The sequence below is a fragment of the Balaenoptera ricei genome, chromosome 19 (assembly GCF_028023285.1).
Source record: "Balaenoptera ricei isolate mBalRic1 chromosome 19, mBalRic1.hap2, whole genome shotgun sequence".
NCBI lineage: Eukaryota > Metazoa > Chordata > Mammalia > Artiodactyla > Balaenopteridae > Balaenoptera > Balaenoptera ricei.
In genome coordinates this window covers 28,918,528-28,944,893 of record NC_082657.1, presented here as the reverse complement: position 1 = coordinate 28,944,893, position 26,366 = coordinate 28,918,528, and the positions used below count along the sequence as shown (strand labels likewise).

The 26,366-nt window shown below is 44.3% G+C and overlaps 1 long non-coding RNA gene across 1 annotated transcript; it reads right to left on the bottom strand.

The window, feature by feature from the left end:
* Positions 1-20,131: 20,131 nt before the first annotated feature.
* On the bottom strand, positions 20,132-25,929 carry LOC132352844 (uncharacterized). Its single transcript, XR_009498893.1, has 3 exons — positions 25,867-25,929; positions 25,402-25,629; positions 20,132-20,209 (listed from the first exon to the last, which is right to left on the bottom strand). It is a non-coding gene; the product is annotated as an uncharacterized LOC132352844 (long non-coding RNA).
* Positions 25,930-26,366: the final 437 nt, after the last annotated feature.

Here is a 26,366-nt window from a genome sequence, read left to right as displayed (position 1 = left end):
CCGCTCTGATGAAAGTTCATACGGACCAATCAGGCCGATTTCAATTAATCCTAATTGTCCCGTTGGGATTCCTTGCCAATAACTAAGATGTGGTGAGCCGCTGGCATGACTTCATCACGGCTTTCAGAATTCCCATGGATGCTGCAGGCTTCTGTGCACAATGGTGTGTGTGTGTGGCTGTGTGTGTGTGTGTGTGGGGGGGGGGTGTGCATGCGTGCTAACACGCATGCGTGTACAGTCATCTCTGCAGCACGCACAGAGAGGAGCTTCTCAGAGCAACCCGCCTAAAGGTGGAGCCACCAGACAGATTGGAGATACAGACACTGGTGTGGCTCCCTAAACTTCTTTCAGAGAATCTATGGACATTTGCTTGAACATTTGGGTCTCTTTCCTTCACCTCTTGGCACAATCATGAGACTTTTTCCCTCGTCCTTTATTCATTCTGTCTTTATCCTCAAATACCACATGTTCTGTCACATGGCCTTTGTACATACTGTTCCCTCTCCATGGACTGCCCTTCCATGTTCTGACTGCCTGAAGAACTCTCTGCTCAAGTGGTGTTCACTTCTCATGCTGAATGGAGGCTGGGGTCTGTGGGACACCTCTAGGGCAGAAATTATGTATCTTATCTTTGTCTGCACCTTTGCACCAAGCACATTTCTTAGTGCAGAGAACGTATCCAATAAATGTGTAGGGAAAATTCCACCCTATTGGGACTGAGATAGTCAGAACACAATTTTGTGAATAAGTTTAGTCAAGTGACAAGGGTTAATTTTTATTAAATCTGCATCATGATTTAAAGAATATATGGCAAATCTAGATACACACTACTATATATAAAATAGATAAACAACAAGGACTTATTATATAGTACAGGGAACTGTATTCAATATCTCATAATAACTTATAATGGAAAAGAATCTGAAAAAGAATATATATATGTATGTATAAATGAACATTTTGCTGTACACCTGAAACATTGTAACTCAACTATACTTCGATTAAAAAGTGGGAAAAAATAAAGAATATATGGCAAATCTATAGCGCTGAAATCTTTCCTTAATGTTGCCTGAACATCCACAGAGAGGGATGTAAAGTAAAACAGAGAAAAGATGTGAATTGGAGTATTGGGGAAAGAAAGAAATCTTGACCATTTTGCAAAGTCTGGTCCAACAGGACGAGCAATATCTCTCCCAGGACAATTCTGAGCCCCATAAAGAGGCCCCAGAGGCAGCCCAATTTTAGGAGCTTTTGCAGCCCTTTCCTGACTAGACCACACCCTGTTGGTGTAGGACAAGGAGAACATGGGACACCAGCAACCAGGAGGGACAGGTTCCGACTCCAGCCACAAGCTCCCACGACCAGTATTGCAGTAACCACTGGATTACAAGGGGAAGAGCCCCATGACTGGAGCTCCTTGAATGTCCCTGTACTTGGAGCCAGGTCATCTGTATCACATTGTCTGGAGTTGAGGGGTTCAAGTGGCAGGGAGAAAGGCAGATTAAGAAGATGCGTACAGGAGCCAAATAAGCTGGGGTCACATCCAGGCTCCACTGCTGACCAGCCAACCACATGACCTTGAGGAAGTTTCTTGACTTGGCCAAGGTTCAATTTTCTCATCTATAAAACTGAGATGTTTGCCATAGCTCCCTCATGGGCTGGTTGGGAGGATTGAACAGGACGTTACATGTGTGTTCCTTAGCCCTGTGCCAGGCACACCATGTGCGCTCAGTAAAGGGGGCGCTTACTCTACCTTCCTACCTGATAGTCATTGCTACACAAGACAGAAGGAGATGTCCGTAAACACCCAGGAGCCCATGTGGTGATGGTCAGACCCCAAGCAGAATAAGGACCACAATCACACTCTAAGTAGACTCTCCCTCTCCCACACCGCTCTCCTTTGTGTCTTCACAGAGGCTTAGAGAGTCAAGAGCCCCAGCTAGGACTTGTGGTCTGATGCCCTGATTCTAATTCCTGGCTGTGCCATGGGACACTGAGCGAGATATGAGGCTTCTCTGGGACCCAGTTTCGTCCTCTGTAAAATGGTGCCATTCACAATTATCCTACAAGGACTGAATAACTTGATGCAATGATGTATGCAAGAGTGTTTCATGACCTGTAGAGTTCAGGATGGTCCTACCACAGTCCTACTTTGTAGAGTGGGCATGTGGCTTTTAGGATTTGTGTTTGACCTGGTCTTGGGGGAAGGCAGAAAGCTCGTGTGTCTTTTCCACTTCTCACTTGGGGGCCTTTGAAATCTTGTTAGACTCCTCTTAGATACCAAATTCATCAGGGCTTCAACAATTCATTCATTCAGCACATGTCTATTTTGAGCCTCAAATGCACCAGGTGTTCTAGGTGCCAGCAAGACATCAATGAATGGATCATAAAACTAGTCTGGGTTATTTTCACTGTCCTGTGGGCCTCCAAGGTCCAGGCAGCTCATGCCATGCTGCTGGAACATGACATCACAGTCTGTGGAAGATCAGACCACTCCAGCCCAGAGATATTAAAAACCTCAGCACATTAAGATAGCACAGCCAAGTGGATAGATGAGTTGTGGCTAGATTCCAAAGCTTCACAGTATTGTAGTAAAATGATGTATCAACAATTTAATGTAGCATAACGACCTGTTAAGAAATTATCCTGTGCTTGATTTTGGCCATTTCAGATTACTTTGAAAAAAAAGAGGAAAGAAATGTCCAGCCTCCTTTAGCACTCCGTGACTGACAGGCCTGATAGGAGAGGAATGGCAAAGGCCTGTGAGTCTCTCTTTCCCGTAAACCCCACCCAGCTCTTTAAGAGGGCATTAGGGACATGGATATAGATATCTTCCAAACTCCTTAGATCGCCTCTTCCCCTGTGGGTGCTTGGTGAATAAGCATCAAATAGAATTATTTCTGATGGAACAGTCATCTCTCTATTGGGTACTAGAAAGGAATTGTATTCTCCTTATCAGTGTTCTCTGGGTTTTCCTGGGTTTTGCTACAAACCTGTTCAAGTCACCCTGCTGCATAAAGCACTTCCTGGGCAGCTTCCAGTACTTTTCCTGGGAAGTACAGGGGGTTCTGGGAAGACTAACCCATAAGAACCAGCGATCAAGGCCAGACACAGGCGGTGTGAAAATCAATGGGCCAGCGGTTTGGAAAGTAATCACCAGCTTACTTATCAACATCACTTCCTCCCACTCACCCAACTAAGCTGGATGAGGACCCAGGCTTGGGCTCATTTAGCCCTAATCCATTGAACCAGCACAGTGCCCAACACATAATAGCTTCTCAGTATGTCTTTGTCAAATATTTGAATGACAAGCACATATATTGTTACAAGAGGTAGCACAGTGGTTAAGCAGGGAGGGCAAGCTCTGGAGCCAGGAATCGGTGTTCAATTCTAGCTCTATCACTTACTAATTGCACAGCCTCGTCTGAGCTGCTTTACTCTCTTAATTTAACTGTGTCTCAGTTTCCTCATTTGTAAAATCAGGACAATAATAGTACTGACCTCATAGGATTATTTTGAGATTTCAATGAGCAAATTCATATGAACACCTAGTACCTAGCACATGCTTAGTGCTTACTACTATTACTACTGCTACTACTACTACTACTATTACTGTTATTTCTATTCCATAAATTATATCTCAAAATGTGTACAAAGCATGACAACAATTAGAAAAGCAAAAGTAAGTGTAGTTCCTAGATGTAAGGGAAGGCTTCCTGGAGGAGGTAGCACTGAGCCAAGCCTTGAAGGATTATCAGCCTGCTAGTTAACAGTAATCTGGGTAGCACACGATCACCAGTCCTCAGTGGTGTGAAACGATAAGTGTTTATACAGTTCACATGGCAGCTGGAGTCTATGCTAGCTTGGATAGGTTACTCTAAGCTGTAGGATGGGATAAACAGTTAACCTGGGCACATCCTTCTTAAAGTGATGGTACAAGTTCAAAAGAACACAAGGAAACTCACTAGGCCTCTTAAGACCTAGGTTGGAACTGGCACACTGTCACTTATGCCTCATCCCCTAGGCCAAAATAAATCTCATGGCTGAGCCCAAAGTTAAGGTGGAAATACACTCCACCCCTTTATTGGCAGGAGCTGGCACCTTCACATGGCAAAGGGTATGGATACAGGGAGGGATGAAGAAATGAGGACAAAGATTCAGTCTTCCAAGGGGGAGAGACTAGGGAAAGACCTGTCCTGTGAGCAAATGTATGAGGGCCACAGTAAGACTGTAAGGCAGCTGGCTGGATTGAAGAGGAAAGTGCCTGGGTAGAGCATCATGAGAAAAAAGACTCAATGAGATTGTTCACTGAAGACTTACCATGTAAGGCAGCCAGATGTAGATAGATGGGATAAATCCAATGACTTCCCTTTGCTCTTGTAATAAAGGCTCTAGCCTGGAGCGTCCTGTAGTGCCAGAAAGTAAGAAGATCCTTTAAAAAACCCACAATAATGAGAGTATGTCAAACAGTCTCAGGAGCCACCTGAAAGAGCTCCCAATGGCCAAATTTTAGCAACAAAATAAATAAAGTAATACTGGATTATAACTCATAGTATAGAGTAAATATCCATAAGTCCATACTGATAAAAATACATACATACATACATACATACAGGAGAAAAGAGAAATCTCTCATTTGGAAAAACCCAAAGCTCTTCCCAAATGTATAAGGCCCCATATGATCTAGCCCTTGCCAACCTCTCCAACTTCATCTCCTGCCACTCTTCTGTTTCATCCAGTGTTCTAGCCACACTGTATTTCTCGGGGGCTTTGCATCTGACATTTCCTTTGCCTGGAACATTCTGCATCTAATTCTTCACACAGTTGGTTATTGTCATTTAGGTCTCAGCTCTACTGTCACCTCCACAGAGAAGTCTTCCCCGATTGCCCTCACCATACCCCCTTCCTTTGACCTGTTTATTTCCTTCATAGCACTTAGTGTTTTGAACATGATCTCATTTTATTAACTTGTTTATTTGTGTTCTCCCCAATTTACAAATGAGCTATGAGAACAGTAACCTTCTTTACTTTCTTTGCCACTGGGTCCCTGATGCCAAGCAAGGTACCTGGCACATAGTAGGTGCTCAGTGAGTATTTATGGAATAAATGAGTGAATAAATGAACACTTATCAATCTCCAGGTTCTTGGGGTCAGACACAGTGTCTAACACAGAGTAAGGATCAATATTTGTTTTGTGGTACGTGCATGGCTTTACATAAAAATAAATTAATAGGTTGATAAATGAATGAAGAAAACAAGGACTGAATATGAATAGTGAGTAAAATATGTTTATAAAATCCTGGGCTGGCCCCATATAATACATTGGTATTGAATGCATTAATCCAGATTAATTCTGCAGAGTTCTCCTGAATATAGGGCTACAGAAAGCTACCCTGGTTGGAATTTCTGGATAGTTTGGACCTCAGCTTTTGGGGGTGCCTGTTTGAAGTAAGGAGGAAAGGATGCCTGAGAAATTCTCCTCTCCAAACATTTAATGAGGCTTTTGGAACAGATCATTTGGAGAGGAAGCTCCAGAGATAAGGGCTAAGGTATAAAAATAGATGGATTTCCTTATTGAAATGACTCCCAGTCGTATTTTCCCTGTGTGGCATAATGATTAAAACTCATAAATTACCATTAACTGTGAAGTAAGCAAACAGTAAACCTGCGAATATCTGCTCTATCGCAGATCTGGGTCCCAGGAGCCCTCGGAGAAGCATTGACGGTTGGAGGAGCCACATCAGGGAAAGAACCTCAGAGACCTCAGGGTCCCCAGACACAGAGCAGATGAGCACATAGCTCCCGGCGTCTGCTCCCAAAAGGGAAGGCCCAGAGGAATAAAGGGCTGAGGATGCCTCAACCTTGGATGAAGTCTTCTCTCAGCTTATGTGGCTACTATGTGTACAGTGTGCTGCTTGTGGAAGGAGCACCCAGCCACACACACCTTTAAAGTAGCAAATCTACACTGCAATCCTGTTCAGCCCAGTGGAAGGCGCTGAGGATCCTAGAGAGAGGAAAAATGCCTTTCCTGCCCCATGTGACCCCAGCGGGTCTTAGAGGGGCGAGTCCCAAACTAGGTGTTGAATCAGCACCTTCCTAGGATTTTTAAAATAGAAATCCCCAGGTCCCAACTTGGATCAATGAGTCATAATCGCTCAGGATGGGGCTAAGGGAAGCTGTGTTTGTAAAAACTCCCTGAGTACCTTACTAGCCTTCTCTCCATCATCGAAATTGAAATGAACAAAATAAATGAGGCAGCTGTTTCCTGGCACCAGACCAAAGTACAGACTTGTGATTCTTGAGAGAAGGGAAACACTCAAGAAGAAGAGACCTGTGCTTGCCCTGGCTTTTGACCTGGAGCGCTTTTCAAAGTGAAACAGAGGGAGGGGAAACGCAAGCAGATCCCGGTGGTCTGATTGAGCTGAGCAGAGTTTGGAGTTTGGGCTGCTGAAGTGGCTGGAATTTGTTGGGTAGACACTGGAGAGGAGAGCTGTGGTGAGGAAAGACCCCAGAAGTCAGTGTGGGCATGTCCTGCGGGGTCTTGGGTGAAGCCTGGGCTTGGAGAGTCCAGAGCAAGACTTGGTGAGGCCTATTGGAGAGCAGCTGCTAAGAGCCTGAGAACTAGGTGGAGATGCCAGAGGCTCTACAGGGTTGGGAGCTCCAGCTCAGCTAGAATAGAGAAGCCCTAGTGTGCATCTCAGTTAAGAGTGCAGAAAGGTCATATACTGAGGTAAGGACCACACCTTAGAGCAAGGTTTCTCAACCTCGGCATGACTGACACTTAGAACAGATAACCCTTCACTGTGGGAGCTATCCTGTGCACTAGGATGTTTAGCGGCAATCCTGACCTCTACCCATTGGATTCCAATAACATCCACCCCCACTTGTGACAACTCAGAATGTCTCCAGACATTGCAAATTGTTCCCTTGGGGAAAAATGACCCTCAATTGAGAACCACTGCCCTAGAGTCAGGGCCACATCTCACGACTAATGATGAAATTGAAATAGACTGATCCTAACAGAAAGTAAAACAAAGCCAAATAGGATCAAGAGGATTCACCAGTAATTTAAACGTCTTCAATATTTCACAGGCTTTAAAGGAAAACAATGTAATCCAGCCTCCCTAGGAGGTATCATCCACAATATCTAGCATACAATAAAACATTGCTAGGCAAGCAAAGCAGGAAAATGTGACCCATAATCAAGAACTTGGTAGTCAAATAGTTAACAATACTGTACTGTATATTTGAAAGTGGCCAAGAGAATAGATCTCAAAAGTTCTCATCAAAAGAAAAAAAGAATTTGTAACTATGTGAGGTAACGGATGTTAACTAAATTTACTGTGGTAACCATTTTGTAATATATACATATATTAGATCATTATGCTGTACACCTTAAACTTATACAATGTGATATATAAATTATATCTCAATAAAACTGGAAAAAAAAGGAAACTGGTAATCAATAGAAACGGACTCTTAAATGGCAGAGGTATTGAAATTAACCAAAGGACTCTAAACCAGTTATCATAAGTATGCTCAAACCCTCAAAAGAATAGATGGATATAATGAGCAAAGGAATGGAGAATTTCAGCAGAAAAATGGAAACTATGAAAAATAATCAAAGAGAAATTATAAAACTAAGAGTTACAGTATTTGTCATGAAAAATTCCCTAGATGGGGTTGACAACTACAGAATAAGGGTCATGAAACATGAAGACAGATCAATAGAAATTATTCACTGTGAAGAACAGAGAGTGAAATGAGTGTTTTAGAAATGAACAATCACTACTTAAACAGTCAATTGCCTTGAGACAAATGTATCAAGATTATTCAATGTCTTTGTCAGCAAATGGTATTGAAACAACTGGATTAGCAATACGAGGAAAAAAGAACCCTGTACCATATACAAAAATCAACTTGAAATGAACCATATTTGAACATACAGTCTAACATCTGAAAGAAGATGGAAAACATTTCGGCTAAGCTAAGGTTTCTTAAGTGGTACACAACAGCAAAGGACAATAATTATAAAATTAAAAATGATGAAGTGGATGTCATCAAAACTAAAACCCTTTGTCCTCAAACAACACCATTAAATAGATGAATAGGCAAGCCACAGATTTGGGAAAAAAAATCTCAAAAAATATATTTCACAGAGGACTGGTATCCAAAATATAAAAAGAATGCATATAACTTAATTATTTTTTAAAAAAGCCAAAATTTTAAAAATAAGCAAAATATTTGAACAGACATTTCACAAAAGGAGATATATAACTGGATAATTAGCGCATAAAATGCTCACCATTGTTGGGCATCAGGGAAATGAAAATTAAAACCGGAATGTCTAAAATACATACAATAAAGAGTGACAGCACTCAGTGTTGGAAAACATATGCCACATCAGGACTCTCATACACTGTTGGTGGGAATATAAAATAGCACAAACACTTGGAAAAATGTTCTAAAATTAAACAAACACTATGACCAAGTAATTCTATTCCTGGTTATTTACCCAAGAGAAAGAGAAATATACATCCACACACACACACACACACACACACACACACACACACACACAAAGATTTGTATAAGAAAATTCATAGCAGCTTTATTCATAATATCCAAAAACTGGAAAACAGCTCAGGTGTTCATTAGACACCTGGATAATGGACAGTATTTTTTTTCGTTGCTATATGAATTTTACCATTTTAAATTTTTTTTTTAAGTTATACTCACTCTTTTTAAAAAATTTTTTTTTATTTTTTAACATCTTTATTAGAGTATAATTGCTTTACAATGGTGTGTTAGTTTCTGCTTTATAACAAAGTGAATCAGTTATACATACACATACGTCCCCATATCTCTTCCCTCTTGCATCTCCCTCCTTCCCACCCTCCCTATCCCACCCCTCTAGGTGGTCACAAAGCACTGAGCTGATCTCCCTGTGCTATGCGGCTGCTTCCCACTAGCTATCTATTTTACATTTGGTAGTGTATATATGTCCATGTCACTCTCTCACTTTGTCCCAGCTTACCCTTCCCCCTCCCCGTATCCTCAAGTCCATTCTCTAGTAGGTCTGCATCTTTATTCTCGTCTTGCCCCTCGGTTCTTCTGACCATTTTCTTTTTTTTAGATTCCATATATATGTGTTAGCATATGGTATTTGTTTTTCTCTTTCTGACTTACTTCACTCTGTAGGACAGTCTCTAGGTCCATCCACCTCACTACAAACTCAGTTTTGTTCCTTTTTATGGCTGAGTAATATTCCATTGCATATATATGCCACATCTTTTTTATCCATTCATCTGTTGATGGACACTTGGGTTGCTTCCATGTCCTGGCTATTGTAAATAGAGCTTCAATGAACATTTTGGTACAAGACTCTTTTTGAATTATGGTTTTCTCAGGGTATATGCCCAGTAGTGGGATTGCTGGGTCGTATGGTAGTTCTATTTTTAGTTTTTTAAGGAACCTCCATACTGTTCTCCATAGTGGCTGTATCAATTTACATTCCCACCAACAGTGCAAGAGGGTTCCCTTTTCTCCACACCCTCTCCAGCATTTATTGTTTGTAGATATTTTGATGATGGCCATTCTGACTGGTGTGAGATGATATCTCATTGTAGTTTTGACTTGCATTTCTCTAATGATTAATGATGTTGAGCATTCTTTGGACAGTGTTTTTAGAATGGCTAAAAATACTGAGGTATCTTCAACAATGGAATACTACATAGCAATAAAAATGAACAAAGTCCTAATACATACAAAAACATGGATGACTATCAAAAAGCTAAGCAAAAAAAAAAAAAGTCTTACACAAAGACTATATACTGTAGATTTTTATTTATATGTAATTCTTCAGATTGAAGGGAAATAGAAAAAATAGAAAATCAAGTCTATTGTGATTATTGTGCAGTGCAAAGGACCTAAGTACTAAGTCAAATATGAAAAAGAACAAAATTGGAGGACACACTACCTGATCTAAAGAATTACTAAAAAGATACAGAAAAAAACCAGTGTGATATTGGCATAAGACGAGATAATGGAACAATGAAACAGAATTGAGAGTTTAGAGATAGAGCCATACATCTATGGTTAATTGATTTTTCATAAAAGTACCTAAACAATTCAATGAGGGAAAGGAAAGGCTCCAACAAATGGTACTGGAACAAATAGATAACTGTATGGGAAAATTCTAACTTCAGCCCTATCTCATACCATACAAAAATTCAGTGTATACTCAATCAAAGGCATAAATGTAAATGTCAAAACTCTAAAGCTCTAAACTTCTAGAAGAAAACATAGGAGAAGATCTTCATGGCCTTGAGGTAGGCAAAGATTTCTTAGCGAGGGCCTTTAAAGCACAAACGATTAAAAAAAAAAAAAACCAATTGGCAAAGTGGACTTCATCAAAATTTAAAATGTCTGCTTATCAGCAGTCACCACAAAGAGAAAAAAGGCAAAGCGCATACGAGGTAAAGTTATTTGTATATCTGACAAAGGACTTGCATTATAAATGTAATTTTTTCCCCTAGAACTCAATAGTTAAAAGAAATATAACACCCTGAGAATGACCAATAAGCTCATAAGCTCATGAAAAGATGTTCAACACCATTTGTCATCAGGGAAATTCAAATTATGATTCTAGTAAGATTCTACTCCATACTCACGATTTTATAACATTAGAAAACCTGTCATCACAAAGTGTTGAAAACAGTGCGAGGCAATGGAAACTGTCCTGTTTTGCTGGTGGGTGTGCAAAATGGCACAAGATCTTTGGAAAACTCTTTGGCAGTTTCCTATAAAACAACCTCTCCCCTTACTCTGTGACCCAGCAATTCTACTCCAGTGTTAGTCTCATTGTTGTTGGAGGGGACAGTAAGTAAAGAGGTAAACGAACGAGGAGAGAAGGTAATTTCAGATTGTGGGTGTGAACAGATAATGCTTTAACGGGCTTAGCAAGGTTGGGGTGGGGATAGTGGCTGCTGTTATTTTTATCAATCTACGAGACCCTGGAAGGTAGTGCTGGTTCTGAATCGTTCCTAGTCTTGAGCACAGGGCCTGAAGATATTCAAGATGTGTTTGATTGAAGGGCTGAGTTGGCACGAGTGATTTAACTAAAGCAGCAAATGGAAATTGATGAACCCAGACCCACAATTAAAAGAAAGCCATGAAGCCCCAAATCATGAGATACTGGTGATGTGAACCTGCACTTAGAGAAGGGAGATGGGCTGGAGAAGTCTGGGAAGGTTTCTTGGAAGAGGCAAACTCTGAACTGGGTCTCCAAAGAGGTTTGGAAGGCAACAGGTGAATGAGAAGAGAACTGGACTGGGCTGGAGGACCAGATTCACATGAGGAGGAGACTGGAGAGAAGCCGGACGGGAGCCATGTGTGCTTCTGTGTTAGTTTCATCCACGGGGACGGGTGGCATTAGAAGGCTCGGCTGATGAGAGCCGTACAACAAGAGGGAGGTCTTCTCAGCCTGCTGTCAGGCACTCAGCCGGCTCACAGCTTAGCAGGACGCAGCATAGCCCTGCAGGTCTGTCTAGGAGGTGGTTTAAGAGCGTTTGTTCCCGCTGAGCTCTCCTCCTCTGGCCCTGGTGTAGTGTCTGGACTATATTCTGCAGCTTTCTGAGCACCCTTGGCTGACCTTCCAGCAAGCCGCTGATGGGGAGGGGGGGAGGGGGAGGTTATTCCAGAGGTGATTTGTAACTTCAAGAGTGATGGGGAAAGAAGTGGGGCCAGACCAGAGCCAGCCTGAGCACTGACCTCAGATTTAAACTAGCTGCACTGATTTGTTGAATCCTGAACAAAAACCTTCCTTTTTAAACTGAATCCTAAACCTAGGTGATTTTTTTAGAAACGCCATGAGCCATTTCAAACTAGAAGCCTAGCTTTTTCCAAAATGAATGACCGAGAATAGTGGCCTGCAAACATTAGTGAAGATCAGATTCACCTGGAGGGCCTGTTGGACCGCAGATGGCTGGGTTTCCCCCACAGAGTTTCCCACCCTGTAGGTCTGGAGTGAGGCCTAAGAATCTGCATTTCTAAGGAGTTCCCAAGTGATGCTGATGCTGCTAATCTAGGCATCACACTTGAGAACCACTGACCCAGAATCATCTAGAAGCATCAAAATATTCTCCAAACCTAAACTAAAAAACAGCTTTAAAAAAAATTCTTATTAAATCCCTGATTAAGAATGACAACGATAACGCTGACAATTATTAGTTATATTTCCAGAGTGGCTACTTCTAATGCTATGGTTCTCAATCTTCCTAGTTGTTTAAGATTTCCTTTGAAAATCTGGTTTTAAAAGTGCTTTGTGACCACCTAGACGGGTGGGAGGGAGGGAGACGCAAGAGGGAAGAGATATGGGAACATATGTATATGTATAAGTGATTCACTTTGTTATCAAGCAGAAACTAACACACCATTGTAAAGCAATTATACTCCAATAAAGATGTTAAAAAAAAAAAAGTGATGTGAGCCATTTCCACAGTGAAATGCACGCACAACAGGTCCACACAGAATTGTACCTGTACTTTGCTGGGGTTGAACCCAGACCAGCCTGTTTCAGTTGGTTCATGCTTACCCTGAACCGTAGGTTAAGAAAATCTGTGAATGCGACCAGAGGCTGCACCTGTAGTCAGAAGTGCGGTTTCAGCACCCTCGGTCCAGCTGTGTGACTCTAAGCTAACCGCTTACCCTCTCTGAGACTGAGGCTAATCAAATCTCCAGAGAATGGGTCTTTCTTAGGAAGCTGGAGAACAGTTCTCCACTTTTGATTTGACATTCTTTTTTACTGTTTAAACTTTTGGCCATGTGTAAATAAAACACAAACATATCACACACTCTTGCATTTTAATTTTCTGAATATGTGCACACATTCTTTTTCACGAAGTCCAAATCAATAGCCAATTAAAAACCTTTAATACCTTTGTGTGCTACATACAAATAAAATTTTAAAAATCTGCAGCCATGTTAGTTTTTAGTTGCCACGTTTGTGACCATAAAAATCACACTAAAATGGCAAATAAATCAAGCTATCTGAATGTGATATGAATATTAAACATGCACCATCCTCCCTGAGTTGTTTGAGACTTCAAGTGGGAAAATATATGAGCAAGAACTTTGGAAATGCGTTGTCTGCGTTTAAAGGTTATTTTTATTGTATGGTCATTATCATAATACCTAAGGGATTTGAAACCCTTCCAAGGGGCCCCTAAAAGCTCCTTTCTGCCAGGAACCAAAACCTGTTCCCCTCACACTTGACTCTTCAGGTGGGAGGCTTTTCTTAGAAAGAAGCTCAATTCCTTAACATCCAAATTCCAGTGTGAATGTGTGTGAGTGTGTATGCACGTGTGCGTGTGTATGTGTGGTCTTTAATGAATGCTCCCCGCTCCCCCTCCTCCTCTCTCTCTCTGCAAACACACAAACACACACAGCAACAAGGAAAGAAAAATAAATGACACAAATAAATGACAAAAATAAACGAAAGCTGTGAGCTGACCTTTGCTTGGTGAGCTGGCCCTGTACCAGGCCCAGGCCCTCTTGCCCTACTTTCCCAAAGTCATCAGCAGCTCCGGAGTTTTTGCAGTGAGATCATCACTGTGGCCCCAACGGTCAGTCAATGATTCCCTGGCAGTGCAATTAGATCCACCTCCCACAACAAGCAGGTTCTAATGGGCTCCGGGCCCCCTGCCCTGAAGTTCTCATCTCCTGCTGCCGTGATGTCCTCAGCCAAGCTGCCCTCATTAAGGCTTCCGGCTGTCCCCACCTGACACCGCCTAGGCAAGGCTGAGTCTGGGCGGTAGATGGAACCTTGGCCTGGAGCCAGGACCCCAGTGCCCCTCTCTGCCTAACTCACTAGGGCGTGTCCCTTCCCCTCTCTGGGACCCAGTCTCTCCATGTATAATACATGAACAGTTGGATTAGACCAATTGTCCTAAGCCTTTGGGGGGAGCTGTGGCACCTTTGAGAATCTAATGAAGCAATGGGGTCCTCTCCCCAGAAGAAAACACATAAACATACATGCATAAATAATGCACATTTAATTTTAGGGGTTCATGAAACTTCTAGAGCCCATCCATAAACCCCAGGATAGCCCCGACTTTCCTTCCAGCCCTAACAAGGTGGTGATGAACTCCTTTCTCTCTCCCTCTGTCCATCTCTCCCCCTCTCTCCTTCTGTCCCTCAATGTGGTCATATGGATCAAAAGAGGCAATGAATGGAGACATTCTTCAAAAACTGTCAAGTATGAGGGGTGGTACTTATTATCAACATGTACTTGCTCTATACCTCCTTGTTGATCCTATGATGATATTAGCTACCATTTATTAAGCACCTACTTAGTGTCGAGCGATGTCCTAAGAGCTGTCCATGCATTATCTCTTTTAAGCTTCAAAATAATCCTCTGAGGTGGGTGCTACTATTACCCCCATTTTGCAGATGAGAAAATTGATTACAAGATCACACAGTTGGTATATGGCAAAAAACAGATAGGTTTTGACTGAGATAAAATAGTCAGATAATGGGATGCCCAATTGTCTGTCACAGTAGGGCATCCAGTCAAGGACACACGGACAGATAGACAGACAGACAGACAGACACACACACACACAAACACACACACACTCAGGGACTGAAGAAGCCAAGTTAGACCAGTATAGAAGGATGTGGTAGTTGAGCAGTCTGGGCTGAGGTGCCCAGAGGGACCAGGCAAAGAAATTAATCAAGGGGCACTTACTGGAGGAGGTGAAACTGGGCTAGGCTTGAATAAAAGGGACAGATAAACAATAGTGAAAGAGGAAAAAAGTGGCCTTCTAGGCAGGAGGAAGAACCAGGCAAGTGTAGAGAGACAGAGGGAGCATGGATCAGTCCAGCCCAGCAGATATTTAATAAGCACCTACTCTGTGCAGTTTGCTGCAGCATGAGAGCTGTGCCTCAGCCAGTGCCTAGTGAGGGCGATAAGAGGGGTGCAGTGATGGCACACATGGGACTCAGGCAGTCAAGGGGTTTGTAGAGAGCCCATGGTCATGGTGTAGCCATCAAGACACAGCTTCAGTGTCAATAGGTCCTGAATTTGAATCCCTTCTCTGCCACTTACTAAACTTGTTGGTTAATCAGTCCCACCTCAGTGTTCTCATCTGTAAAATGGGGATAATCATAGGATCTGCTTGAAAGAGTTGTTGAAAGTATTAAATGAGATAATGCACAGTGCTGACCAAGAATAAGCACTGAATGGCGGTGATTATTATTGCTCTCATCATTCCTAACTGTAATAAAGTTATTAGCATGATGCCTGGCACATACAGGGTACCTGAGTGTTAGTGTCCCTTCCCTTGAGTCTGCTCCTTGTGCCCGTTTATTCAAGATAGAAAAAAAAAATTTTTATAACATCAGAGAGGCAAAGGAAAGTTTCCCCTTGCTCCCCTGACCAGTGTCCAGAGAGGGGATCATACAGTTCTTTAGAAAAGGGGTGATGTGCCAATGAACCATAGATTCTGAGAGCTGGGCGCCCACCAATGACAACCGTAACTCTGACAGGTAAAATTGAACACTTAGAACATTTCACTTGATTCCTTTCAAACACACAGAGAGAGACAGGCCCACATCTCGGCTTTGTCCTTAACTGGTCATGCTTTGAAGCATGCTGCTTCCTAGTGACCCCAGAGTTAATAATCAGCCGGTCAGAGCGCCCACCATACTGAAAAGTAGTTTACAGGAAGGAGATTTGTTGGGTGCCAACAATCATCCACTGGGGTTTTAGAGCAAATTATCCAACCGTCAATTTCTCTTCTCCCGGGAGGTATTGTTTCAGGCCAAGGTATCCTTGCTAGAAGTGAGATCAATAAAGAGAAATTCAAATTTACCTGGAAGGCGCCTAAAACACAACATGCCCCTAGCTGGTCCCATTTTCTTGCCCTCCCCCCAAAGCCTGTCCCCCTCTTGCCTTGGCTCGCAACAAGCTATAGATTCGGCGTCCTCTTTGCCACCTCTCTCACCCCCACATTAAATCAGTCACCAAATCTGATGATTCCGCTTCTGAAGAGTCTCTCCACTCCCATTCCCACTGTCCCAGCCCCTCGTCTAATGAGACACCTGCCATTGTTTCCTAACCACTCCCCCCCGTCACCATTCCTACTCCCTTTCAAGCTATTCTCCGCATGGCTGCAAAGGAGATCCTTCAAAAATGCAAATTCAGTCCCATCACACTCCTGATTAAAACTTTCCAAAGGCTCCCTGTTAACTTCAGGATAATGTCTCAGCTTCAGATGATGGCAAACAAGGAGCTTCAAGGTCCCAAGGCTGCCTACCTGCCCCCCTCCATGCTCCCTCCTACCTGCAAAGATGGTGATGCTTTCTTTAGCAAGACCAAAGGCCCTAAAAGACTCCCTGTTCTGCCCAGCTATGCACCTGTTGCTTCCAATCCCGGGATGCCCCCCTTTTTTCTGCTGGCCTTTAAACTTCATTCCTTCCCCACCTGTGAAGCAGCTCAGCTCCGACATTACTACCTGTGTGAAGCCTTCTCCAACAATCACCCCTTATAGAAACAGAGTGTATCACCCTCTCTTGTAACAATGGGAATATATTTCAACTGTTGAATGCATCTTACTGTATCTGTTTCCCTGTATTGGAGCCTCTTGTCTATTTCATACTGGAAGCAAGTTGACATCAGGGCCCTTGCATCTTTCTATCTCCAGTGCCAAATCCTGTAGGCTTCATATGGGTCACTTCATTTCACCATTACAATATTCATAGGGTTATGTATATTACTGTTTCCATTTTACAGAGAAAGAAACTGAGGTTCAGAGACATTAAGTAGTTTGTCCAAGAGCACACAGGTGGTAAGTATTAGAGACAGACTTGAACTCAGGTCTAAGTAACTTGAAAGGGCTCAAGAAACATTGGTACCTTTATTAAATGTTGATCAGGTGCTCATTGTTTTAAATCACTGCCCTCAACCCTCATCCTGAAAATACATTTAGAACAAGAACCTAAAGGATCCTAATGAAAAGGTTCAGGCACATATTTATTGTATTAAAAGGATTCTGCCCACATGACTGCTTTCAAAACAAAACACTTGAAAATGCAGTCATGGAAAGAGCCTGAACTTAGAGAAACTGGGATTCCTACCAACCCTGATCATTTACTTGTTGTGTAAATTTCCTCAAACAAAAAGCTTTAGGTGCCTTCAAGAGGTATGTATGGGAGGGTGGGTACCAAGGGGCTGTCACTGGGGCAGTGACGGTGTCTGCTACAAATAGCAACAATAATGATAACAAGGGTCTATTCGTTGAACATCGATGATGTCCCAGGCACCGTGCTAAGCACTTGGCATGACTTAACTCTCTGATAAGGTGCCTGGGGTGGCACCCTGCCAACAGCAGCACAGCTGGAACTTAATCCCACGTCCACCTGAGGCCAGAACTCATGCTCTGGTCACTAATGTACCACTACTATCCGTCGCTGCTTTTGTATGACCAGCTGAGATTTAAGCAGGTTCAGTGGCTGGTACAGACAACCAAGGTGGGGCTGCCGTGGCTTGGATGCTCTGTCCAGGGCTGTGTGATTAACGTGTTGTCTGTCCTTGGGGGCAGTGAAGACGCCTGCAACCAGACAGCAAGGGTCCAACTGCCTAGGTGAGCTTGGGGTCTCTTCTCCCAGGCTAAAAACTTCACCCTGAGCCCACCAAGGAGGGCAGAAATTTCCCCAGAGTTCAGGAAGGTAGAAGCAACAAAGAGGTCAGGAGAACAGGAAGCCCCTGCATTCTCAACCAAAAACCCCCCAAATTCCTGCCACTTCTCCCTGGCACTGAAAGAGTTAACCCGAAACTGCCTCCATGATGAATGGCTATAATACTGTCTACGTAATGGGTTTCCTATTTAAATTTTGTGAGGATTTAATCAGTTGGGCGCAGCTGTGCAAGATGCACCATAAACTATGTTGAAAAATATGTAGACATATACATTTATCTGCTACAAATTAAGCTCACTTAGAGGTGGTCTTAATGGCCCATGTAGCCATCATTACAAGCATAAATTCTAAACTGTCTGTTTCCAGTGAATTTGCTTTGAGAAAAAAATTAATGCTCATCTTTAGCAGAGCACAGTAATAAATGAAAGGACCCTCAATTTGCAAAGCGCTAATAGCCCGGCCATTTTTCATTAGGAACCCTATGCTGGACCACATATGGCAGGGTGGCTTCGTGGCGGATTCCGTTGGGAGGCTGGGGAGGGATGGGGCTGGCTTTCTGGAGGCCGACCCTCTGCTTTACCTGATCTGCTCGGGGGGAAGGCTGAAAACCTGGTTTAACGCGAGGCGCTGAGTCTGACGGTCCCTCAGTTTGGGCTGCATCCTCTCATCCAGAGATGCACAGCGGGCTTTGCTCTGGCCATGATACTGAAGCTTACCCAGCACGTAGGTAGCCCAACAATGAGCACACATCTTGGTGCTAATGAGAATACACAGCTCATGGACATTTTCCCACTTTCTGCTAGGTCCCAGCCCTGGGAAATAGGACGAGGTGGCTGGACTTTTGTCCCACCTGCTACTCTGGCACAGGCTGATCCTGGCAACTCCCTTCTCCTCATGGTCACCAAGAGCCGCCGTTTCGCAAGACAGGTTCATTTTCCTCGTCTTATCTCAATTCATCTTTACCTTATAACAACCCTAGAAGACAGGTGTAATTTCTTCCCCCACTTTAAATATGGGGCCAGGGCCAGGACAGGGCTGAGGCAAGAGGGGCACCGAGGCTGCAAAGTTTAAGGAAGCACTGCCCTCAGGGTTGTGCAAGTGACAAGTCTACATTTGCAAGACCCTGACAGCACGTTCCTCCTTAAACTTTGCTCCTTAAGTGTCTCTCTTGCCACACCCTAGTCCCAGCCTTGGACTTGGCACAGAGAAGTTAAGTAACTTGCCCAAAGGCACATAGGTGCTAAGTGAGAGAGCTAGAGTCCAATTCAAGCCAACGAATTCCAAATTTCACTATCTTTTCCACGTGCCACGAGGATGCCCATTTGAATTGAAAAGTTTGATTTCATTCATCCCAAGCTGGGCAGTTACTATGAGCCAAACTGTATAGTAGAAGCGTTCACATACTTTGTCTTGTTTCATTTTCTTTCCAACACCATTTACTTTCAGAAATCATCTTATCATTTCATTTTTTTTTAAAGTTTGCTTGTGGCCTGTATGCCCCACTAGAATATGCACCACTTTAGTGGTTAGAAAAGTCCTTGACACATGTTAGGTGTTCAATAAATCTTTGTTGAATAAATTATCTTATTAGACACACATTTAAATGAGATTGTGTGAAACATGTGTGTGTTCTCAGGCCTGGGTCCCAGGCACCCAAAAGATGGGATAGAACCATCTAAAAGGTTGGATTTACTTCCTCTTCTCTGAGTATCAGGTGTTCCCACACCCAACCATCCTGGGAGAAGGAACTGGTGCTGGAAAATCCAACCAGGCAGAAATTAAAATCTGGGTTGGTTCTTTCCCAGCCATCAGAAATACAGAAACGCTCAACATTCACTAAAGTTTCTGATGGCGAGAGTTGGGGTTTCATTAGAATGTGGTAGGAAAATTAAAATGCTGAAAATCAGAATCTCAAAAAAAATTAATTTATTGAAACCTGACCAGTGGCAAAGGCACCAGCACAGTACGCCGAGGAGTGTCTTGAGAGGTGTGCCAGAGAGCTCCGTTTTAGACCTAAGAGGCAGCTCCCAAGCTCTTTCCCCTCTGCATCTAGCCAGCTGGCCCAGCCTCCCTATTTGAGACAAGTTGTCAAGTGGCGAGACAAGTCATCTCCCCTCCAAACCACCTCTAGGAAAGCTCCCAGCGTGCCCTGCAACTTTGCCATAGAAAGCACCAGAGGAGGAGAATAAATCTCTACATATTTGGCCTGCGGGTTCTGCACAATTTAACAATTAACAAGGTTGTGGAAACAGGCAAGTGTCCTTACCATGTTAGCATCATTGCCATTGAAACCGATGATGGAATTAGGAGCAGCCAAAGAGAGGAGCTTGCCCCGTGCTGAGTGTCTGGGAGAGGAAGTCAAGGGAAGCTGCATGTCCCAAACTTCCCCTGAGCGGGTTCCACCGGGCGGGGTCCACACTGGACAGTTTCAGCGGGCACTGGGCAGATGGCGATCAAGTGGCCAAGTGCAGAACTGGGGTTCACACATAGAGAAGGCCAAGCTGAATTCCTAACAAATTGCAATGACAACGTATTGAAAGTCAAATATATGACCAGACGCTTCACAGAGATTCAATTCTTTTTTTTTTTTTTTTTACAGCAAATAAGGGTGGAACTCTGATCTGATTGGAATCCATGCTCAAGGCCAGTCAAGGCCAGGGGGCTTCTCGTCTGCCCCTAACAGCTTCCAAGCCAGCTCCCCTCTGCTGTAGACCCCCAGTCCCCACTCCCTCACCTGAATCACTTGGCATCACTTCCTGTAGACACTGTCTCTGTTGCCTTATCCTGCCCCAGACTGTTTAGAAGTCACTGGTGGCATTCTCAGAGCTCTAGCAGGTACAACCCTGGCCCCCTTTTAGCCCTTCCCATGCAGCCCCAGGAGGGCACAATGCTTCATCTCTCAGCCCAGATATAAGCACCCAGTAAGGCTCATAATAACTGAATCAATAATGGTCTACACCAGAGCATCCCAAACTTTAAAGTACATAGAATCACCAGGGGACCTTGTTCACAGCAGATTCCCAATCAGCTGTTCTGGGAATCTGCATTTCCAATGCAGAGAGGTAGGGCCCTACCCCAGCTCTTATCTAAGAAATGAGTCGGTCAGGCTGCCTGAAACCTTGCTACTCTCTTAATGTTTTCAGAGCAGATAAGAAGTCAGTCCAAACTAGCCCTTAAAATCATTTTACTAGATGCTCTACATGCCTGGTAAATTTCACTCGACATGAGAGGCTGCTGTGAAAGCCATTCTTAACACACAGGCTGGGTGGTGGTGGCGTGGGTCTGGGCTGGGGGGAGAGTGGGATCACACTGAACATGGGGCCAGCACAGCCCTGCTGGGACACAACTGGGCCTGGAGGCCTGCTTGCATGGGTTTGTCTCCTGACCCTGCCACTGACAGCCGGTTGGACCCCAGGCAGGTTACTCAACCTTCCTGTGCCTCAGTTTCCCCATCTTTAACATGAGATAATTGTAATACTTAGTGTGGTGAGGGCTGACCAAGAAAACACATATTCTGGATGAGTCCTAAGTGCTGGATCAGTATCAGCTGTTCTTACACACAAGTTGGGGCACATCTTAGGCCGGCCTCAACCCAGAAGAATTTCAGGGCGGTGCTCAAACCCAAACTGGAGACACTGGAGGCCGAGGGAGCTGCCACCAGCTGTTAGTATTGAAGTGGCATAGAGTCGTCTGCCTGTAATAAAGCATATATATATATATATATATATATATATATATATATATATATATATATATGGAAATGAGCAAAAGGCAGTAACATATATTAAAATATGCTAACTCATCTCAGGTTTCAGTATACTGTCACCTTTTCCTTATATTTTTGTTTTTAGTGTGTGCAGAAGAGCATGTCCTAGGAATCATTAACTTACTGAGCTCACTGGGCAGGATGTGGGTCTCAGTCCACAATTGTTTTGTTGTCTGGGGGCATGTCTCATGCTTCTGTTACATGTTTTTGTTGCTAAGCAAGTCTGCTTGGTTTTGTGGTTAAGCACACCTGCTTTCTTGAGTGGTCATTAACTTACAGGGGTCTCCCATACTTTTTTCTTTACTTACAATTCCCTAGAGGGATTCACTATTTAATCACCTATTTTGTCCCTTTCCCCCTTTCCTCTGTCCTTGTAACATATATATATATATATAAAGAATGTTTTAAACCAGAGGCTTGTTCACATGTTGACACATAGAGATGTAACTTCAAACCATAAATGTCCCCCTACAGGCCAGTTGCCAGTGGAGTTCAGCAGTGCCTGACTCACTGGGCGGGTCACCTGGCCTGGCCTGGCCTGGCCTGGCTGTCTGTGTAGCCCCCAGAACCTCAGTCTCCCCGGGGACCATCACTTTTCATGTAGCTCCATCTCTCCCCATGGGGGCTGCTTCCTGACTTTTGCGAAATGGCAGAATTATGAAGCTGAGCATTGTCAGATGGAAGAAGCTTCTCTCCAGCCTCACACCAGGTAGACAATGACAGGTCACCACAGACCAGAATGAATGAGTCCTTCCCAAAGAGGTGCAATTATGGCGCTTCTGAGTTGACGTGATTGAGTCAATCCCAGCTAATAATCCCAGCTAATAAGGAGCATCTTGTGTGGCCCTAGAAAATTTCCTTTCCCGCACACTCCAGGGAGAGAGGCCCTGGTACCTATGGCTCATGCACATCACTCTTGCCCTGGTTCTCAGCTCAGGGTCTTCTCATAGGCTGCTCCCTTGGTCTGAATCACTGTTCGTTCCTTTACGTAGCTCGTTCGATCTCATCCTTCAGGTCTCACTTAAATAGCCTCTTCCCAGACAGGTTTGATCTGATGCCAAAATTGAAAAGTATAATAGCCCTCAGCATCATTCTCTCTCAGGACACACCCCGTTTGTTCCCTGCACAGCACTTGCCACAATTTCTAACTGCATTTTTTTTTTCTGTTTGTTTTTTGTCCATTTCCCCTGCTAGACAGTAATTGCCATGATGGCAGGGCTGTGTCCTTTTGACTCTCTACTCCATCCTAGCACCAGCCCACGGTCGCAATGGCTAGCATGGATTGTATTGATTATGCCCTCTGTGCTCATACTTTTCTAAGGAATTTTTCATGCTTTATTTCCTCCTTTCCTCACAACCCCTCTATGAGGTGACTATTATCAGACCCATTTTACAGATGAGGAAACTGAAAAACAGAGACATTCAGTAACTTATTCAAGATCACATAGGAAGTAGTGGATCCGTGAGCCTTTCCGTCTGGCTGGCATCAGAGCTGGCTCTCTCGCACAGGAAACCATGCCACCTGTCATGTCATAGATGCTGAAAAGGAATCTTCTGAATGGACGGATGATTAGAATCACTCTGTCCAATACAATCCAATCTGAATTGGACTCAATTAATTCATTCACCCAATGCTCACTGGGTACTTTGCTGTGCTGTGATGTGCTGTGGGGACCTTACCCTCAGGGAAGTTAATGGTGGTCACGGCAAAATAAGCCAGTGCGTGAATAACCAGCCAGCTTCCTAGGGTTCTCTCCCACCTGCCTGATTAACTCATCGGGTGTCCTGGGGGCCCTTGAATCCCCTGGGTGAGTCTGAGATGCACACAGCATTCCCTCGTCTTGTCTTCACCTCTCCATCCTTTATTTAGAGATACAGACAACAAGGCCCAGAGAAGCTAGGAAACTTGCCCAAGAGCACACAGCTAAGAAGGAGTAGAAAGAGGATTTGAATGCTTCCAGACTGGCTCTGGAACTCCCATGACAATATCACAGTTAAAAAACAACCAATCAAACAAACAAACAGACAAAGATAGAAAAGATTCATTCAGCCTGAGTTTTCTCACATGCAGTTGAAGACAGAGTCAGCTGCAGGCGGGCAATGGCTTGTATGCGGTAGCACAGCCAGGGAGGGGCTGAGCCAGACCCTTCCGGCCAGCACAGTAACCGACAAGCCTCTATTTATGTGCACCTGCAATGGGCAAGATCCTGCTTCTAGTGGAGCAAAATGTCAGGAATAAGAAGAAGAAGAAAAAAAAAGTCCAATAGACTTATGCAGGCAAGAGAAATGAGTTCAAGTTCAGCATCCTTTTCTGGAAATTCTTTCCAGTGGACTTCAGCCCTGAAGCCATTTATAGGAAGTACCAGGTACAAAGTGGTAGTTAGTTTCCAAACTTCAGCCATTCACATTGCTGCCTTTAGGAGCCTTGCCACACCCACGGACCACCTATATTGTTAATTACTTAAATGAACTCACTTTAAAAAACTTAAATAACATTATTTTTTAATTTATGAACAATAGTTATTTTAAAACAGTCATTAAGTGGAAAATGAGCAGTATTCGGTGGTATCATTAAAAGGAAACACAACGAAAACAAAACAGTGTTATTAAATACACACTAGATATTATTACCTAGTCTCAAGCAGAGGACTGCTCTGTGATTGTTACAAAGAGAGAGAAATACCGTTACAGAGGTGCCTAAGGTACCAAACTAAGCCTTTCTCCCCGCTGTCATCAGGAGTAAAATAAAGTTGAAAGGGAATAATTTTCTCTCTAGATAAATCAATACAACTTAATGCCATTTGATGCCACAGGGCACCTGAAACCACTTTGGGCACCATCAGTAGAACATGTCACAGCCTGGGAGACACTGAGGTTGGAGAGGAAAGTGCAGGGCAAGACCTTTCTCTGCTACCCGCTAGTTTTGTGACTTTAGATTGGTCACTTCTTTTGTCTGGGCCTCAGTTTTCCCACCTGTAAAATGCAAGGTTCTATTAGAATGTAGTTACTAGGCAATCTCTCTGGCCCTTCCGAGCCTCAGATTTTCTAACTCAATTCAGGGCGAGTGGTATTACTTACAGCAAAGTTCAGCACACAGTAATCGAGGATGTGCCCTAGAAGAGCAGTTCAAAAGGCCCATCGTTTCCACACAGGGCTCATTTCTGGGCTGAAATCAAGTTTCACAACTTTCTGGAAAGGCTTTGGCGAGGGCCATTCAGACCTGTGAAGAAGAGCTGGGGGCCGGGTAGGAGGACTCAGCAAAGAAAAGCCCATTGGATTCTAGAAAACCAGCCTTAGTGGGCAGCTGGAGTGGCTCACTTTGTTTAGTATATTTTGTAAGTGGTAGGATTATCTGCAATGATAAAATTCATACCTCCCAGCCTTCAAATAAAGATGTCCCCGGGAGGGTATTGATGGCATTATTGTTGTTGGAAAGAGAAAGCGAGAGCGGCCAGTGATCCATTGTGTGTGGAATAAAAGGGCTGGGAAACAGATCTATTTTCGTATTAGCTAACCGCAGACCACTGCGCCCCCAGGTCGATGCATTCTTGGGCCACAACGGCTCCCCTCCAGGAAGCCGGGACGTGCCTCCAGCAAACGAGCACAGGCCTGGACACCCTCGGGGCAAGGGTCTGATTTAGGGGCACAAAAGAAAGGCAGGCCCAGTGTGCTCCTGCAGCCGGCTCACGCCCCACGGCCATTCTCCACACACCTGGGCCCATGGGCCACCGTCCTCCCGCTCACGCCTTCTCCAGCTGCAGCGGCAGACGGCCCCCCACCACTCTTCTCTGCTCATGGGATTGTCTCTGGTCATTCCTGGGGACACAGTGAACTAAAGGACAACACCTGGATGTTGCCCTGCCCAAGGATGAAGGTGGATAGGGAGCAACAAAGCCAACAACTTCATACCCTGGGACTAAGCATTAATTACTTACATTTTCTCGATTCTGCTTGAAATCCACAGGGTTCCTCCAGGAAGTGCCAGAACCAGAATCTGAGCCCCAGTTGACTGTCCCCAGTCTGGGCACTCAACCACTGTGCAAGCCTCTGACCATGGAAGCAGCCACGGTGGGTGCCAAGAGCTTGCCTCTGGAAGGCCGGCAACCTTGGATTTGAGTCAGAGTTCTGCCACATAGCCTATCCCCAAGCCTCAGTCTTCTCATCTGTAAAATAGGGATAGTGACATTAAGTACCTCACAGAGTGCAAAGAATAAACGAGGTAAAGCCTGTTCTGCCCTCAGCATAGCGCATGGCATACAGGATGTGCTCAGTAGACCCTATCGATTATTATTGCTATGGATGATAAGAGTGACTGCTTCGCCATCCTCTTTGCTGAACCCGGCCCTTGGCTGTTCCTGCGGGTGCCACCATGGAAATCCCACACTCTCCTCCAGCCTCACCTTGAGCGTTCTAGGAGGTCAGCACTGGGAATGACGGCAGAGTCCCTCTGGTCAGTTTGTGGACAAGGCTGGAAAAGGGCAGAGTCTTACCCAACCTCACAGAGTGAATGGGCAGAACCAGGAATCTCAGGGGACTGACATCAGCTCGGGGCTGGGCTCACCACGCCCACCCAGCTCTTTCTGCTGACCTGGGTTCCCACCTCACTCCGAGGCCCTGGGGGGTTCACATTCTTCTCTAAAACTGGGTCCCTGGAAGGATGGGGCCAGGCCGGGGAAGGGGTAGCCTGACCTGTAACTCAGCCAAGTCAGCTGGCAGCTGCTCCCGGCACTTAAGCCATTAAATCTGCCACATCTGCTCTCCGCACCAACAGCCCTTTCCTTCAGAGGCTTGGCTGCTCTTGCATTAAGTCTTGAATTTCAGCCCCATGCTGCCTACCCAATCACCCCTCCCCAGTCGCCCCTCCCCACCTGTGCCCTGTCCTCCCCCAACCTGTGAGCCA